Source organism: Electrona antarctica, assembly GCF_951216825.1.
Source record: "Electrona antarctica genome assembly, chromosome: 9".
NCBI classification, from domain to species: domain Eukaryota; kingdom Metazoa; phylum Chordata; class Actinopteri; order Myctophiformes; family Myctophidae; genus Electrona; species Electrona antarctica.
Genome location: NC_136790.1, coordinates 52,213,919 through 52,231,825, shown reverse-complemented (window position 1 = coordinate 52,231,825; position 17,907 = coordinate 52,213,919). Strand labels below are relative to the sequence as shown.

Below are 17,907 nucleotides of genomic sequence, written 5' to 3'. Positions count from 1 at the left end.
AGGGAAGGAGGATCGGATATCGTTCACCTTCTTGTCAAAGAAGTTGGCGAAATCGTCAGGGAGGAGGGACGAGGAGGGAGGAGGGGGTGGTGGTTGTAGGAGAGAGGAGAAAGTTTCAAAGAGTTTTTTAGGGTTGGAAGCAGAAGCCTGAATTTTAGTGCAGAAAAAAGCAGCTTTAGCAGCTGATAGAGAGGAGGAAAAAGTAGAAATGAGAGATTGGAAGGTGAGAAGGTCCTCCAGGAGGTTGCCATTTCTCCATTTGCGCTCAGCCGCTCTCAGGCTCCGTCTCTCAGTCCGCACTGAGTCCGACCACCAGGGGGCAGGTGGAGTTTGGCGTGCAGGCCTGGTGGTGAGGGGACAGAGATGGTCGAGAGAAGAGGATAGAGTAGAGAAAAGAAGATCTGTGGCGGTATCAGGGGATAGAAGAGCAAAGGATTCAGGGGCAGGGAGAGCAGAGAGAACAGAAGAGGAAAGATCAGTGGAGGAAAGTGAGCGAAGATTGTGACGTGAGGAAATCATGTGGGTAGGGAGGGGCTGTGAGGGGGGAGAGGAGAGAGAGAGAGAGTAGGACATGAAGTAGTGATCAGAGAGTTTCTTACCCTTTTCACTGGAAAGAGGAGTGACAGACAGGTTAGCAATAGAGCAGCCTCTGGTGAAGATCAGGTCCAGTTGGTTGCCCGCCTCATGGGTAGGAGGAGATGGGGAAATAACTAGGTCAAAGGCGGCGAGAAACGAAAGTAGTGGGTCTAGCTGCTTCTCAGTCGGGAGGTTGAAGTCACCCAGAAGGATGAATCCAGAGCCATCGACAGGGAAGTGGGAGACTAGATGGTCCAGCTCCTCCAGGAAGCTACCAGCAGGGCCCGGTGGGCGATAAACAACTGCAATGGTGAGCTTGACTGGATGAGAAACAGTGACCACATGAAATTCAAATGAGGTAGGAGAGAATTGTGACAGTGAAACAGGAGAGTATTTCCATTTTCTGGAAATTAGCAGACCAGCCCCACCACCTGTCCGCACGGCTCTGGGAGTGTGAGCGAAAGAGTACACATCTGACAGAGCCGCGGGCGTAGCAGTGTTTTCTGGTCTGATCCAGGTCTCAGTCAGAGCAAGGAAGTTAAGGGAGAGCAAGGATGCGTAGGCTGAGATGAAAGCAGATTTGCCTTCCACCACAGCCGAGTGGCAATTCCAAAGCCCTCCCGTTACCACTTGCTCGACGTGAGTTGAAAGAGTAGGATAGATGAGATTAGTTGTGTCGCGACATCTGGGTGTAACCCAGTGTTTGTGCGACCACCAGGAAGAAGAGAGGACAGGAATAGGAAGAAAACACATTGTAGATCACTAAACATATACTACTATACACTACTATATCTATCACACTACTATATATGTCACTAATCAATGTACATGTCATTACAGTACAGTAATGACATGTACAAGTTGGACACCAACACACTGGTCTGGTCTTTAATTAACCTACCACCTACTACAGCACATCACACTGCCACCATTATTGGGACAAAGATGTTTGTATTTGGATGCCAAAACATCTCTGTGTTTGACACAGAGACCAACCTCTGCATGAACACACCTTCTACACAGCCTCTTCCAAAAGGACGCAGGGGTCATTCAGCCTTTACCTACAATGGAGAGCTGTACATATGTGGTGGCTATACCATGGCAACCATGGAAACAACGCAGCACTTCAATGATCTGTGGAAATTCAACCCAGAGACCTTCTCCTGGAAGGAGGTTAAGCCCAAGGGGAACGGCCCGTCAAGCATGACTGATGGCCGCTGTTGCATTGTGGGAGATCGTTTCATCCACTTTGGTGTTGGTCTGTACGTCTTAGACTTGTGTCCTAGCCTGAAGACGTTAGGCGAGCTAGCGGTTATTCAGTACGACCTGGATCAGTCTGAACTCCCACACAACATCAGGTGGGAACTGGCAGCCATGACTAGTACCGAGAGCAAAAGAAGTGGCACGGTGGCACAGTTGGTAGTGCTGTCGCCTCACATTTCCTGGGTTCGATTCCCGCTCGGGGCGCTGTGGGTGCTGGCGGCGTGTTTCCTCCTCCGCGTCATCAGTGCCCATACCCGAGGTGCGCCCTGGTGCCATTAGGCGCCCTGGCCAGCCAGGGCGCCTGATGGAGGGGAAAGGAACTGGTTGGAATAACGTGTTCCTTCCACGCGCTACGTCCAACCAGGGAAACTCCCCCCTGTCAGGTGTAAAGGAGCAACCTGGACACTCGGGCATGAAGGAAGCATGAGTTCAAGTCCGTTGCTCTCCCCATGTCCCCCATATATGGGGACTAGGCTGGCGGAGGGTGTGTAGAGCCCAGGATCACGATTAGATAATTGACACAGGGGTGAAAAATGGGTTACAAAATCGTGGGATAAAAATTATAAGAAAAACAAAAAGTGGAGCTTCTTATCAGGCCGCCTGGCCGCCACTATGTGGCTGGTCGGTTTCATGGTCCGTTTGTGGGCAGTTCTGCAGTAGTGTCAACATTTCCCTTCCAGTTCAAATGGACTACACCAGGGGTGCCCAAAAGGTAGATTGTGATCTACCAGTAGATCACAAAGGTTGTGCAGGTAGACCACTTGACATGGCCCTGAACATATATTAATAATTTAAAAAAAGGCATTTACCACTTCAACTTGATTGACATAAAAAGGGCCTGTCCGCTCAAACCAGCAATGCAATACTTTGTTTTCAAGGATGTTGCGCACAAATGTCAGTAGCATTACAAAGTTATTATCCAAAAAAAAATAGTTTGCCATTTGTTTGTCTTACATGTAAACGCCAGCACTGCTATTCCAAAGCCCCCTCAGGTACATTTTAAACTAGTTTCAGCAATGGGATCATGTTTTTTCTGGTGGGTAGATCTTGTTGAACTGGTCATGTTGAAAGTAGCCTCGGAAACCCAGACGTTTTATTTCCTGGAAGAAAGATGTTGAAAGTAGCTCTCAAGTCAAAAATGTGTGGGCACCCCTGGACTACACAATGCAGTGGTTCCCAAACCTTTTCATGTCAAGGACCCCCAACTTGACAATTTGATTAGCCCCGCTGACCCCCATTTGAAAATATATGCCAGGGACCCCCACAAGAGAAGATCTTTATGGCTCTAGCGGTGATTCTCAACCCGTTTAATTTCATGGACCCCCAGTTTGACATGCATTAGTCTATGCGCCCCCATTTAATGACTTTTCTATCTCTGGGACCCCCAATTTATATTGTAAAATCAATGTAAATTTAACTCTGAGTGTAACGGGTCCATTTGGTTACATGTGTGCGCTCTCTGAGTTACAGACCGATAAGGGTGCATCGTGCATTTGGTTCCAAACTATCATTTAACTGCAGGGGACCCCCATGGAACTCCCTCAAGGACCCCCTGGGGGTCCCCGGACCCCACTTTGGGAACCTGCACTGGCCTAAACCATAATAAGCCTATCTCACAGAATTTCCCCGCCCCCCCTTAATATGCCCCCTTTTGGGGTTAGTGGTGATAGCGTGACGTCACTCCATAGACGCTACATGTTAACAGAGGTCATTTAAGAAGTCTACAACTTTTGTTTTCTCAAGGTAAGGTTTGTTCTATCTGTTCGAGCTGATTTACCATCTTGTTTGCTTCATAATAATATTGGTCTGTCACATTTTTACATTAGAAAATGTACTTAGATTCTCCAGAGAAAAAAACGTGTAAATGTTAATGTTAAAGACACCACTATTTACCGGAAGTGGGCGTGAAAAGCGGGCTGTGAGATAGGCCTATTATTCTCAAGCTCCTTTGAATAATGTGTGGGGAAACTGGGAATTAAAAGTGTATTTTTGATTGATTGATTGAAATATGTATTAACAGTTTGCAGAATTACAGTACATTTCAAGCACAAACTCAATACAAAGACTGTTAACTGTGAGTGGACGACCCAATAAAGCATTACACTTGTTTACAAGAGGGTCCACCTTGTTCAATTCATCAAAACATTTAGAGACGTACAAATATAGACACTTCTATAAAGCCAAAGAACAGAACAGGAATTCATCATAAAGGAGGTAAAAAGGGAAAATAAAAGTATACAGTGAGGGGGTAAAGGGGTTTTGATTGATTGATTGATTGAAATATGTATTAACGGTTTGCAGAATTACAGTACATTTCAAGCACAAACTCAATACAAAGACTGTGAGTGGACAACCCAATTAAGCATTACACCTGTTTACAAGAGGGTCGTTGTTTATTGTTGTTTATTGAATGGATCCCCATTAGCTGACGCCGGGGCGACAGCTAATCTTCCTGGGGTCCACCTTGTTCAATTCATCAAAACATGGGAAAAAAACATTCACCGACCCGACTACGGATAAGCGGTTGAAGATGGATGGAAATAGACACTTCTATAAAGCCAAAGCACAGAACAGGAATTCATCATAAAGGAGGTAAAAGAAACATATACATTGAGGGGAAAAAGGGGTGTATATGGATGGTAAAACAAAAAAACAAAAAAGGTGGTCACGAATGAATTATAAGTAACGGTTTAATACGCCTCCGGTGGTCTTTGGCAACATTATTGTGATCAGTCGGTGTGACATGCAGCCTATACCTCATGTCTCCTCCTACAAGGCGTGGTGTCTAGTATCCCGTTTCTGAAAACTATTTCATTGGAAGAGAGGAATAGTTGAGCAGCATCGAATGATCGATGGCGTCTCCGCCACAGCCACAGGGTAAGAAGCAACAATAACACCAACTACATCATATATTATACATTCCAGGGATTATATTGACTTCATATCGATCAGCTCACTCGTTCCAATGGGGTTTTATTGTTGTGTGGATGTCAATGCGCGTTATTGGTATTAATTTATAACGTTGTTATTATAGACTCATAAATCCACTGAGGAAATACAGTAGATCGGATCGTTGTCACTGGTGTAAAAAATGGCATTTGAATAAAAAAAACGCTGCAGGCAAATATTTATTTGATCTGTTGTGTTTGTTTTATGAAGGCATCGCTGCCTGGAAATCTTCGTAGACGTAGAAAATGTTTGAGGATGATGATGCTTCGTTGCTTTACATACGTTAACGTGCACACTAGTGGCGTGCACATAAATCTCAGATCGTGTGTGTGTGTGTGTGTGTGTGTGTGTATGTGTGTGGTGTGTAGTAGTGTGTGGTGTGCCCTGGCTGGAATGATCACAAAGACATGTTGTTAGCGGTTAGCCAGTGATGCTACCAACGTCATTATTTTATATATAGCCTAATATTATTAACCCTAAGAATTAATTAATATTAATTGACGATCAGTTATAGCGAAAATGCAGATCTGTCATCATTGCAGCTGCAGCTCCAAATGACTTATGAACAAATGATAGGAGGCTGAAACACTGTGTCCTACATAGTCTGTCTGTGTGTCCATTAACTTGGAAATGAATGTGTCGTGTCTTGATATGGCAGCCAGAATCATGGCGCGGACAGCATTATTATTATACTATTATTATGCATCGTTTTATACACTAGATTTTAGAGGTCTGGCACCAATAAAGACAATCATTTATTTCCGATGAATAGATTTTGAAAAGACAATCACACTGATGTATAGATTGAGATTGATGATTATTTGCCTCTAGTCTTGTCGCACCAGTCAGTCACCTCTCTGATACTCTACTGTTCCCAAACCCTAAGTGGGGTCCAGGGACCCCCACGGGTCCTTGAGGGAGTTCCAGGGGGTCCCCAGCTAAATGATAGTTTGGAACCAAATGGACCCTTATATGGGTCTGTAACTCTGAGAGTGTACAAATGGAACCATTTGGTTCCATTTGTACACTCTCAGAGTTAACTTAATTAACAATGATTGTACAATATAAATTGGGGGTCCCAGAGATAGAAATGCCATTCAATGGGGGTCTGTAGACTAATGCATGTCAAGCTGGGAGTCCTTGAAATTAAACGGCTTGAGAATCACTGCTAGAGCATTACATTATATGTTCTCTTATGGGGATCCCTGGCATATCTTTTCAAATGGGGGTCTGTGGGCTAATTAGTGTCAATTTGGGGGTCCTTGACATGAAAAAGTTTGGCAACCAGTGGACTACAGGATAGGTGGGAGACATGCATCTGTGGGCAGTGGGCACCTCCTCAATGTCAAATTGGCTAATGAAATAGGCTATTTGAAAAAATGGTCTTCTTAGTAGCCTAACGTAATGTATAAATGTGAACACATGCATGTGTCGGTACAAACATGATCAGACTTAATTTTATCCTTCAACTTCTTGTTTTATGTCCCCAAATGACTGGATATATATACAGTTTAAACACCATGGTGCCCCCACAAAACATATTTCCATTGAGGTCCTGCTGCATGCGTATTCAATTAATGTATAATTTTCCAATGAATCCTTTCCTATGAATATATTTGAAAGACAATATATCACACTTGTTGTAGATTGAGATTGCTGATTGCCTCCAGTCAGTCAGTCAGTCAGTCAGCCAGTCAGACAGACAGACAGACAGACAGACAGACAGACAGCCAGCCAGCCAGTCAGTCAGTCAGTCAGCCAGTCAGTCAGCCAGCCAGTCAGCCAGTCAGCCAGTCAGCCAGTCAGTCAGTCAGTCAGTCAGACAGACAGACAGACAGACAGACAGACAGACAGACAGACAGACAGACAGGGTCTGGTACCCTGTATGTCATGATGAGGCTGCTTCTTGTTGGTGCGTGCGTGTGTGTGTGCGTGCGTGTGTGTGTGTGTGTGTGTGTGGTAATTCACACTGGGGCCACTTCATACCTCATCATGTGGGGAAAGGGTTAATTGGGAGTAATATGGATGAGGGGGAGGAAGAAGAAGGGTCTGTATTTTGCGGCCATCTGAATATTGATCAATACATTTCACTACCATTTATTTACCCTCTGATGTTTTACTTTCCTGATGATAATTGGAACCACACCAAAGAGAATCTGGAATCTGGTCATGTTTTAGTTTTATAATACTATTTCAAAATAGTAGGCAAAACTAGGCATGTAATGATTCACTCTTCTCACGATACTATTCCAATCAGGATACTTCAACAGGACTTACATTTTGCCAATGTTTGACCAGTTTTTATTATGGTAGCAAGATCATAGTTCATTACTTTGTATGCAGTAATGCTCCCTTTCTTTCTTTCTTTCTTTCTTTCTTTCTTTCTTTCTTTTTAAGTAAAAAAAAGTCTTAAAAGTCCTTAAATTGTCACTTCACTGTCATGTGGGGAACCCCTCAAAAAGGGTCTTCGTGTGGGGACCCCCTCAAAAAGGGTCTTCATATGGGGGACCCCCTCAAAAAGGGTCTTCATATGGGGGACCCCCTCAAAAAGGGTCTTCATGTGGGGAGTCTGGGGACCCCTTCAAAAAAGGGCCTTTCTGTGTGGAGTTTGCATGTTCTCCCCGTGTCCCCTAGGGTAGGTATCCTCACAAAAACATGCAGTAATCCTGGTCTCTAAAACGACCTCCCCCTGGCCAGGGTGGAGGGGAAAGGAACTGGTCGGAATAACATGCCTGATAATTGACACTGGCTGAAAAAATGGGTTGCAAAATCGTGGGATAAAAATGATAAAAAATAAAATAAAAAAGGGTCTTCAATCCATCTCTCCCATATGTTTTTCTGTTCCTAAAAAACAACAAAAGAAAAACAACCTGTGGACAAAGAAACACTATTTGAAAAATGGTTGTATATGATTGTGGATGTCCCTAAATATAGAATATATATATATATAAAAAAAAGGGGTCTTCATGTGGGGACGGCCCTGGCCAAAAATAGCCATCACTACGTGCAGCATTGCGGCACGTTGTGGCTTGTGAGTTTGTAGATTGTCTACTTTTGGCTATTATGTTCCCCCCCCCAGCATATGGATGGAATGGAATGGAGTGGTTAAAAACACCTCTGGTCCCTGTGGGGAGAACATGCGTTACGCCCCTCTAGTGAGACCCTTCACTGTCAGGTGAAAAGAAGATGGTGGGTTGATGGCCCGGGTATCGGAGGAGACCCGAGGCTATCTTCACCCTCCCAACAACTTATTGTGGGGGTTAGCAGAGATGGAGTACTCGTAGAGAGGCTGGGGGATTAGGAATTGGCTTACTTATTAAATTGGGACTTGAAGGGGAGAAAATGTTTTTTTTTTGTCTGGGAGGGGCATGTGTTGCTCAACAACATAGACGTTTCATTATCTGCCTGCCCCTGAGATCTCTGGGATTTCTGTTCTTGAAAAACTTGAAAATAAAATAAATTAAAACACCTCTGCTGGTCTTATGGTACAATGATGGAACTACAGGTAAAATGGCGTCAGTGAAAGGGAAGAAGATGCTGAATAGTGATTTGTGAGGATTTGTGCAGACTGCTTGACGTATTGTTGCTATGCTACCATTGAAACGCCAAAGAGTCCAGAGAGACGGGCACATTGAATTCCAAGACACAGCATGTCTTAGAGAGAGTGTGCGTGCGTGCCTGCGTGCGTGCGTAGGTCTTTACTTCTTTTACTTCTCCACTACATCTCAAAGGCAAATATTGTACTTTTTTCCCCCACTACAATTATTCTATTTGAAAACTTTAGTTGCTAGTTAATTACTTTGTAGATTTTGATTGACACTGCCCCCCCCCCCCCCCCCCCCCCCCTCATGTCATTTCATCCTGGAACTGCGCCGTGTGCGTGTGTGCTGTGCGTGCGTGCGTGCGTGCCGTGCGTGCGTGCGTGCGTGCGTGCGTGCGTGCGTGCCGTGCGTGCGTTGTTTTCTTCATCCAGCTGCAAAACCAACCATAGAGGTTTGCTTTGGTTTGTCTCTTCGCTCTAGATACGCTGTCCTTCATAGCAGGATACTGAATGCACACAGTAGCTGTCTGTCTGTCTGTCTGTCTGTCTGTCTGTCTGTCTGTCTGTCTGTCTGTCTGTCTGTCTGTCTGTCTGTCTGTCGTCTTGTCTGTGTTGAAACTCTGCCACCACCGATGTGGTCTTGGTCACATCCAGTGTTGTTTTTGGCAGCACATTTCTATTTTAGTTTAGTCATAGTCGTCTTTGCAATGAAACTTTACATTTAGTTTTAGTCATATTTTAGTCACCTGGAATGTGTTAGTGTTGGTCTAGTTTTAGTCCACTAAATGTCATTAAGATTTTAGTCGACTAAATCTGCAGTTCATTTAGTCGACTAAATGCGTTTTGGCGGGCCTTTGATGCCGTCGTAATGACTCATTTTACACTTTTTGAAAATAGCCGATCTACAAGATTTGTAGCTTGTAGATCTGCTATTTTCAGCGTGCAACCAAATGTAAAATGACTTCTACTGGATCTCTTGTCCACTAGTCCCTATCTAACATTTTAGTCTAGTTTTTATTTGTTGACGAAATTGTCACAGTGTACAGTATGTGGACCTGCATGGTGCCATTGATCAGTTCTTGATAAAAAGCTTCTAATATATTATTTATGCCCCAAAATCTATAAATCTCACACTATTAAGGCAACCGGCCGGTTCCACGCGCTGCACAAGGTGCCCTTTTTTCACTTGAGCACCTGCCCCTCTAAATGTCTGTGCACGCCACTGTTCACCTGCCCCTCTAAATGTCTGTGCACGCCACTGTTCACCTGCCCCTCTAAATGTCTGTGCACGCCACTGTTCACCTGCCCCTCTGAATGTCTGTGCATGCCACTGTTCACCTGCCCCTCTAAATGTCTGTGCACGCCACTGTTCACCTGCCCCTCTAAATGTCTGTGCACGCCACTGTTCACCTGCCCCTCTAAATGTCTGTGCACGCCACTGTTCACCTGCCCCTCTAAATGTGTGTGCACGCCACTGTTCACCTGCCCCTCTAAATGTCTGTGCACGCCACTGTTCACCTGCCCCTCTAAATGTCTGTGCACGCCACTGTTCACCTGCCCCTCTAAATGTCTGTGCACGCCACTGTTCACCTGCCCCTCTAAATGTCTGTGCACGCCACTGTTCACCTGCCCCTCTAGATGTCTGTGCACGCCACTGATCACCTGCCCCTCTAAATGTCTGTGCACGCCACTGTTCACCTGCCCCTCTAGATGTCTGTGCACGCCACTGTTCACCTGCCCCTCTAAATGTCTGTGCACGCCACTGTTCACCTGCCCCTCTAAATGTCTGTGCACGCCACTGTTCACCTGCCCCTCTAAATGTCTGTGCACGCCACTGTTCACCTGCCCCTCTAAATGTCTGTGCACGCCACTGTTCACCTGCCCCTCTAAATGTCTGTGCACGCCACTGTTCACCTGCCCCTCTAAATGTCTGTGCACGCCACTGATAAGCTATAGGCCTATACCTCTTTACTGATGTGGTCTTTGTCCCATACAGCTACAGTAGCTGCACGGTGCTTCACAATCACAGGCAGGGGGTCTCTCTCTCTCCTTCGTGTGCAAGAAGAATGTCTCATGAATCACGATGTATTCCTCATCTTGATTCTATATTTCAGCACAACTGTCGATTTGTCGTTGATAAATTGCATAAAGTGTTGTTGATTGTTGCATAAAGTCAGTGGCAAATCGAGGCGTTTAACATTTTTAATGCAATCAGATTTTCTGTTTAGATGTATGGGTTGTCAAGGACAGAAGGACAGAACGTTGTGCGGCCGGCGTTCCCGGCCACATAACGTCCGGGTATGATGATGATGATGACCACACGGCGTGACACGCATAGCCTCTATTGTCAAACATTATGTAAGAAAGGGGGCAAACATTGTGAAAATAGCCTCGCAGACAGTGCGAGGCATTGTGAGCTTGTGGCTATTTTCACAATATTTATCTGTGGAATCGAAACAATCAAAGATAATAATGCCTTGTCAGGGTGTGTGGTGTCCCTATTTCAAATACAATTTTATTATTTGAGGGGGGGGGGGGGGGCCTTGCCAGGGATTTTCGCAATGTCATTATTGTTTGTTGTTTTTTTTTCAATCTTCTGTGTCGGCAGATTAGTTCTGGGAGGAAAAGGCCAGAAGAGAAACACAGACCGAAGGAACTGGAATGAAGAATGTCCACCATCATTTGTCTAAACATCATTGTGTAAGTCTTAAGATGCTACAGTTATAATACAGGGGCAGATATTTGTCTAAACATCATTGTGTAAGTCTTAAGATGCTGCTGCTGTATCAGTGGTGCTCAATATTTCATGTCACGGACCCCAAAAATGATATGTAATTGGCCACCGACCCCCATCTGAAAATATGTTATTCCAGGAACCCCCCAGAAGCAAAGATTTGAGTTAAAAACGTTCGCTCTGAAAGTATATTCAAAGGTTTGTGCCGCATTTTCACGATTAAAAACAAATAGCAGACCTACAAGCTCGTAGCGCGGCACTCGGTGCCGCGCTATGAGCTTGTAGATCTGCTATTTTTCAATAGCTAAAGTATAACATAATGCTTAAAACACCAAAAGGGGTTCCCGCCCAGAATGGGATAAGATGATGCAGTTATAATACAGGGGCAGATATTTGTCTAAACATCATTGTGTGAGTCTTAAGATGCTGCAGTTTAAATGAAGGTCATTTGTCTCAGAGATTAAAATAGGGTGCATTTTGCATCCCAAACGCAGTTTATAGTTAAGGGACGCAAAGAAACAACCTACTGTACTGCTTTTTTATTCTAGTTTATTTTGCTAGCTTTAGTTATAATTAATCATTTCTTCTTCTGTTTTCTACATGAATATAACCACATTATAACCATTTAAAATGAAATGGGAGTTAAATGCTGCAATTTGTAAAAATGGCAAAATATGACTCCTATACCGTCGTTGAAGTGGGACTCATAAAATGTCCCTGGGACTCATTACATTGAAAACCTACGTAGTTACATCACTGTAATGTCTAAACGTCATTGTGTAAGTCTTAACACGAGGCCTGCCAGGAACATAGGAATTTTAAAACGTAGAATCTTGTAGCCTGCCACAAACGGAAAAGCCGTTTTAACAGCGATGTATTAATTAATGCATGTTTTAATACGATCGTATCGAAATCTACCGTCAGTTAGCTTTGTTATGCTTCTGACACAATGGGCGCGGCCATTTTGAAAATGCGCGCGCATCCACTTACATTGCCGGCTCTGGTTTCAGACGGCTTTATCTCACAGAAGCGACATTGCAGAGGACGCTTTGTCCCAGACAAGCGTTTTCAACGGCCTGTAGCAGGCGCTGTGATACTCGCGGTCAGCTTTTTCCACCGCCGAGCGAGACAACAACAACCGGTCATGATACCACACACAGCAGCTTTTCACAGGAACAATGCGATTACGGATATTTGGATCTTCAAAGTAAGTGTTACGCGCGATAAAACCTTGGCAATACGCAATCGAGGGATTAATGAATGGCGGCAGGCAGACGGTTAAGATGCTGTAGTTTAAATGAAGGGGCAGGTTTAACCTCACATTTATTAGCTTTAGTCGCTTTTGGAAATAATTAAAGTATGCAAATGTCATGCAAGTGGAACTAAGAAATGTAAGAGTGGTGGAAAGTAGAGTATTTCCAAATTTCAATACTTTTAACTTTTACATCTCAGAGGCAAAATATATATTTTTAAAATGGAGTGAGTGTGGAACTATAGTGGCCCTCTGGAGGGAGTGTGGAACTATAGTGGCCCTCTGGAGTGAGTGTGGAACTATTGTGGCCCTCTGGAGTGAGTGTGGAACTATTGTGGCCCACTGGAGTGAGTGAGTGTGGAACTATAGTGGCCCTCTGCAGTGAGTGAGGGTGGAACTATAGTGGCCCTCTGGAGTGAGTGTGGAACTATAGTGGCCCTCTGCAGTGAGTGAGGGTGGAACTATAGTGGCCCTCTGGAGTGAGTGTGGAACTATAGTGGCCCTCTGGAGTGAGTGTGGAACTATAGTGGCCCTCTGGAGTGAGTGAGTGTGGAACTATAGTGGCCCTCTGGAGTGAGTGTGGAACTATAGTGGCCCTCTGCAGTGAGTGAGGGTGGAACTATAGTGGCCCTCTGCAGTGAGTGAGGGTGGAACTATAGTGGCCCTCTGGAGTGAGTGAGTGTGGAACTATAGTGGCCCTCTGCAGTGAGTGAGTGTGGAACTATAGTGGCCCTCTGCAGTGAGTGAGTGTGGAACTATAGTGGCCCTCTGCAGTGAGTGAGTGTGGAACTATAGTGGCCCTCTGGAGTGAGTGAGGGTGGAACTATAGTGGCCCTCTGCAGTGAGTGAGTGTGGAACTATAGTGGCCCTCTGCAGTGAGTGAGGGTGGAACTATAGTGGCCCTCTGCAGTGAGTGAGGGTGGAACTATAGTGGCCCTCTGCAGTGAGTGAGGGTGGAACTATAGTGGCCCTCTGGAGTGAGTGAGGGTGGAACTATAGTAACCCTCTCCATATTTAAAGATGCCCATCCCTGTTGTAGGAGAAGGGAAACGGGAAAGAAAAGGATTTCAGAGCCGGTCACACCAAGACACTGGGCAGTGATTCATTTGGACATTTTGAACAGACACACTATTGACAGTACAAGGCACATTCAAATGTGCCTTGTACGGTCTAGCCTCTAAATACATTTATGTCCATAATACCTAAATCTAAATAGCCATAATAAATGATTTTGTTTAATAATGCATTTAAATATTTTTTTGTGTCCATGTCGCACCAAGACACTGAACCATATAGTTCCATGTGACAAAGGGGTCAAAGTTTAACAAAAGTTAAGTTGCGCTATATGCCTATGGTAGAAGTTGGTCAACAATACAAATGACACTAGTTTTGGATTCATTTATTTTTAATGCGTGAACCCACGGTGACCCCCCACCAAATGGAACTACCTCGAACTACTTAATATTCACCAAAACCAGAGCAAAACTCCCACTACGGGACTCAGGCAATCAATTAATACCTTTGCAACAACTAGATTAATGGCAAGTATTTCCTACAGCTTTAACCCATTCTGGGCGGGAACCCCTTTTGGTGTTAGCATTATGTTATGCTTTAGCTATTTTTGAAAAATCGTGAAAATGTGGCGCAAATCTTTGAATATATATTCTTTCAGAGCGAGTTTTTAACTCAAATCTTTGCTACTGAGAGGTAGCCTGGCTAATAAGCCAGACTCAAATCACACTGTCGTGTGGTATTTGAGTCTGGAGATGCTGTGTATGGATCTTGTTTCCCGGGGGGCGGGTTCAAACATTTTCTCTTTGACGCAATTGGTTAGAGCTACTGTCAGTCAAAGGTCTCAAGCATTGAACGTCACTGTACCAAAGCCCGCCCATATTGCATACCGTGTCCCGATTGGCCACACCAGTTCTCTGGTGTAGGAAATGGGCGTACAATTGAGCCTCTCCAGACCGTAATCCGCCGGCAGGCAATTTTGCCAACGGCTGATTCGATCTGGCTTATTAGCCAGGCTAACTGAGAGGGTCCCTGGAACAACATATTTTCAGATGAGGGTCGGCGGCCAATGTCATATATTTTTGGGGTCCTTGACATGAAGATGTTTGATAACCACTGCCATAGAAACATGGGTTTTTCATAAAACAGGTCAGGATTAGAAGACATTTCTTTTTTAATTTTGACGTCAGGCCTAAAAATCTGAACTAACCCTTTAAATTATTACATTAACTTTAGTATGTTATTGTGTAGTTTGTAGTATAATGCTTCCTTCAAGATTTCTACGCTAGTATATTATGATGGAATGCCCACTGTCTGCCTGTATACGTATTTGCTGCATGTTTCCTATAAATTGGTCTCTCTATGGCCTGTGTGTGTTTGTGCTCGGTAGATAATGACGAGCAATTTGTAACAGATGGTATTATTCACATGGTCGCTGGCAGGCACTCGTTCTGCGTTCAGCACACTATATACACTCACTACTACATACACTCACTACTATATACACTCACTTGGACTGTGTTCTTTTCACACTAACCCACTTACACCTTTAGGCCCATTCTAAAAAAAGTCTTCGAATGGGCCTAAACGTTTTCTGAAAAACCTATGTTTCTAAGTCAGTCGTTCTCAAACATTTTCATGTCAATGACCTCCAAAAATATATGTAATTGGCTGCCGACCCCCATCTGAAAATATGTTGTTCCAGGGACCCCGCCCCCAGAAGCAAAGATTTGAGTAAAAAAGCGTTCGCTCTGAAAGAATATATACATATACACATTTTCACGATTTTTCAAAAAAATGGCAGACCTACAAGCTCGTAGCGCGGCACTCGGTGCCGCACTATGAGCTTGTAGATCTGCTATTTTGCAATAGCTAAAGTATAACATAACGCTTTAAAACTCCAAAAGGGGTTATCGTCCTGATTGGGCTAATTGAATATTCACTGTCATAATTATTGTGCCACCTGGAATGAGGCCAGTCCAAGTGTTAAACAGGCACCTTTTAATGGAGTTATACATCAAAAGGTGGGACACTAGAGCAGTGTTTTTTCAATAATTTTCATATCAAGGAGCCCATTGTTTATTTTTTACATTTGAGCCATTTGAGGAGATTTAGCCTCTCAGACCCAAAACTTTAATGGAATATTTTGTTGTTGGTCGGATAAGAAGACCAAGATTCCATGCTGTATTGATGTTGGTGCCATTGGGAGAGATAACAGGAAAATGATCAAAATATCCAATTATTCTACATTCTCTAATTAAGTAACGCAGATGTATAACTGTGCGTGCGTGTGCGCGTGTGTGCGTGTGTGCGTGTGTGTGTGTGTGTGTGTGTGTGTGTGTGTGTGTGTGTGTGTTCACAGGGGAGCTGACACGGTGGTTTCCGTGGCAACGCTGTGAGAGTGATTGACCCCACTCGGAAATTTTCCACCAGGTGGCGTGTAGACCATGATGATATTTCTCTAAAAATCAAGGTAACAAAAACTAAAAGAAAGAGGAGTGACAGAAACATTGTTCAGAAACTGTCGTTCAACAAAAGCATATATTAACCCATTTAGGCCTGACGTCGAAATTTTTAAAATGTCTTCTAAGTCAGTTTTCTGAAATACCTATATGTTTCTATATCAGTGGTGCTCAATATTTCATGTCAAGGACCCCAAAAACTATATGTAATTGGCCACCGGCCCCCATCTGAAAATATGTTGTTCCAGGAACCCCTCGAAGCAAAGATTTGAGTTAAAAACGTTCGCTCTGAAAGAATATATATTCAAAGATTTGTGCCGCATTTTCACGATTTTTCAAAAATAGCAGCGTGGGATATACCTAACAATAGATGCCCAGAAATGTGAAAAAACCAAACAACCTTTTTTCAAAAGTCCCTAAAAGGCCGATCTTAATTACTTCCCGTCAAATGAAAATGTACTGCGCGATGACATCATAGACGGACCCTTATGCGTCTTGATTCCGTTCACCTGTGTGTTTCCCATCGCTGCGCGTTCCTTCAAACACACCTGATTTTAATTACAGGACTATATACGCCGCTGTGACTGTCATTGACAAATGACGTCCAGAAGGTGTATTAAGGGCCTTGCAAACGTGAAGAGATGAACGCAGGCTCAACGACAGGTCTCCTCCAGGTTTGTTGAAGAGGGGCGCAACAACGTACGCAAGCGTAAAAAAAAAAGCTAAACCGAATCCAGGTCTGGTGAGTCGCGGACAAAAACACGGGACCGCGCTCACGTAAATAAATACGCTTGCGTTGTCGCACCGCGACTTCTCTGAACAAAAACGCAGGTCTCATTGAAAATGAACTATAGGCGAGTTTTATAGCTCCCCGTTTGCAACGCCCTTTACTACTTTTTTTTCCTTCTTCTTCTTCTTCTTCTTCTTCTTCTTCTTCTTCTTCTTCTTCTTCTTCTTCTTCTTCTTCTTCTTCTTCTTCTTCTTCTTCTTCTTCTTCTTCTTCTTCTTCTTCTTCTTCTTCTTCTTCTTCTTCTTCTTCTTCTTCCAAATCAACGCTTTGCTTTGTTCACACAAAAGTAGCGAAAAAAAGAGATCCATTTACAGTCAGTTTTCACTACGTTTGCTGTTGTACAACAAAGTAGGGCATTCATTTCAAAAAACAAAAAACCGGTGAGTCAAGGTCTCTGCTAGACAACATTGATATAACTTAGACAATGACTAAGGAGAATGCAGAGCTATTTAATCCAATGCTAACATAATAACAGAAATTACATTTTGGGCGGGAACCCCATTTGGTGTTTTAAACATTATGTTATAATTTAGCTATTGAAAAATAGCAGATCTACAAGCTCATAGCGCGCCACCGAGTGGCGCGCTATGAGCTTGTAGATCTGCTATTTTTGAAAAATCGTGAAAATGCGGCACAAACCTTTGAATATATATATTCTTTCAGAGTGAAAGTTTTTAACTCAAATCTTGTTCTGCTTCTGAGGGGTTCCTGGAACAACATATTTTCAGATGGGGGTCGGTGGCCAAATAAAGATAATGCTGGGGGTCCTTGACATGGAAAAGGTTGAGCACCAACTGACATAGAAACATGGGTTTTTCAGAAAAGTGTTAGGATTTAGAAGCCTTTTTTTTTAATCGACCTCAGTCCAAAATGGGTTCAGAATGTGACACTGGCTTGTCTTTCCAATAGCTTGGAGTATTGTAGAATACTGAAATAGTATCAGATTTACCTGTGCTGCTGTGGCATTTTACTCCAAATCTGGGTCAGAGTAAGTAGTGGACAAATGTGCAATGCTTGCTTATTACGGATATACAATATGCTTGCAGTGTTCATTTCATCGACACAAAATATGAAGAAAAATGTTTGTTGACTACCTTTAAAACTTAAAACTACTAAAACTAGTAAATATACTGACAATCTTGTCAACAAATAAACTAGACTAAACTGTTAGGGAGGGACTAGTGGAGAAGAGATCCAGTAGAACTAAAAGACAAGTCATTTTATGTGTGGTCGATCTACAAGCTCACAACGCGACGAGTTGTGATCTTGTAGAACGGCTACTTTCAGCATGCAACCAAGTGTAAAATCTGCCGTTGCGATGCCACCAAG

The 17,907-nt window shown here is 43.7% G+C and overlaps 1 protein-coding gene across 3 annotated transcripts in view; it reads left to right on the top strand.

Moving 5' to 3' along the window:
• The first annotated feature begins 4,690 nt into the window (after positions 1-4,690).
• Positions 4,691-17,907, top strand: part of elmo2 (engulfment and cell motility 2) — a 59,087-nt gene continuing 45,870 nt past the window's right edge. For 2 of the 3 annotated variants that reach the window (XM_079511251.1, XM_079511249.1), the window contains exons 1-3: positions 4,691-4,716; positions 10,938-11,029; positions 15,689-15,799. The gene's annotated coding sequence lies outside the window, so the exon portion shown is untranslated. Of the gene's footprint in view, positions 4,717-10,937; positions 11,030-11,458; positions 11,475-15,688; positions 15,800-17,907 lie in introns of those variants that run through there. The other variant, XM_079511250.1, reaches the window with a different exon arrangement.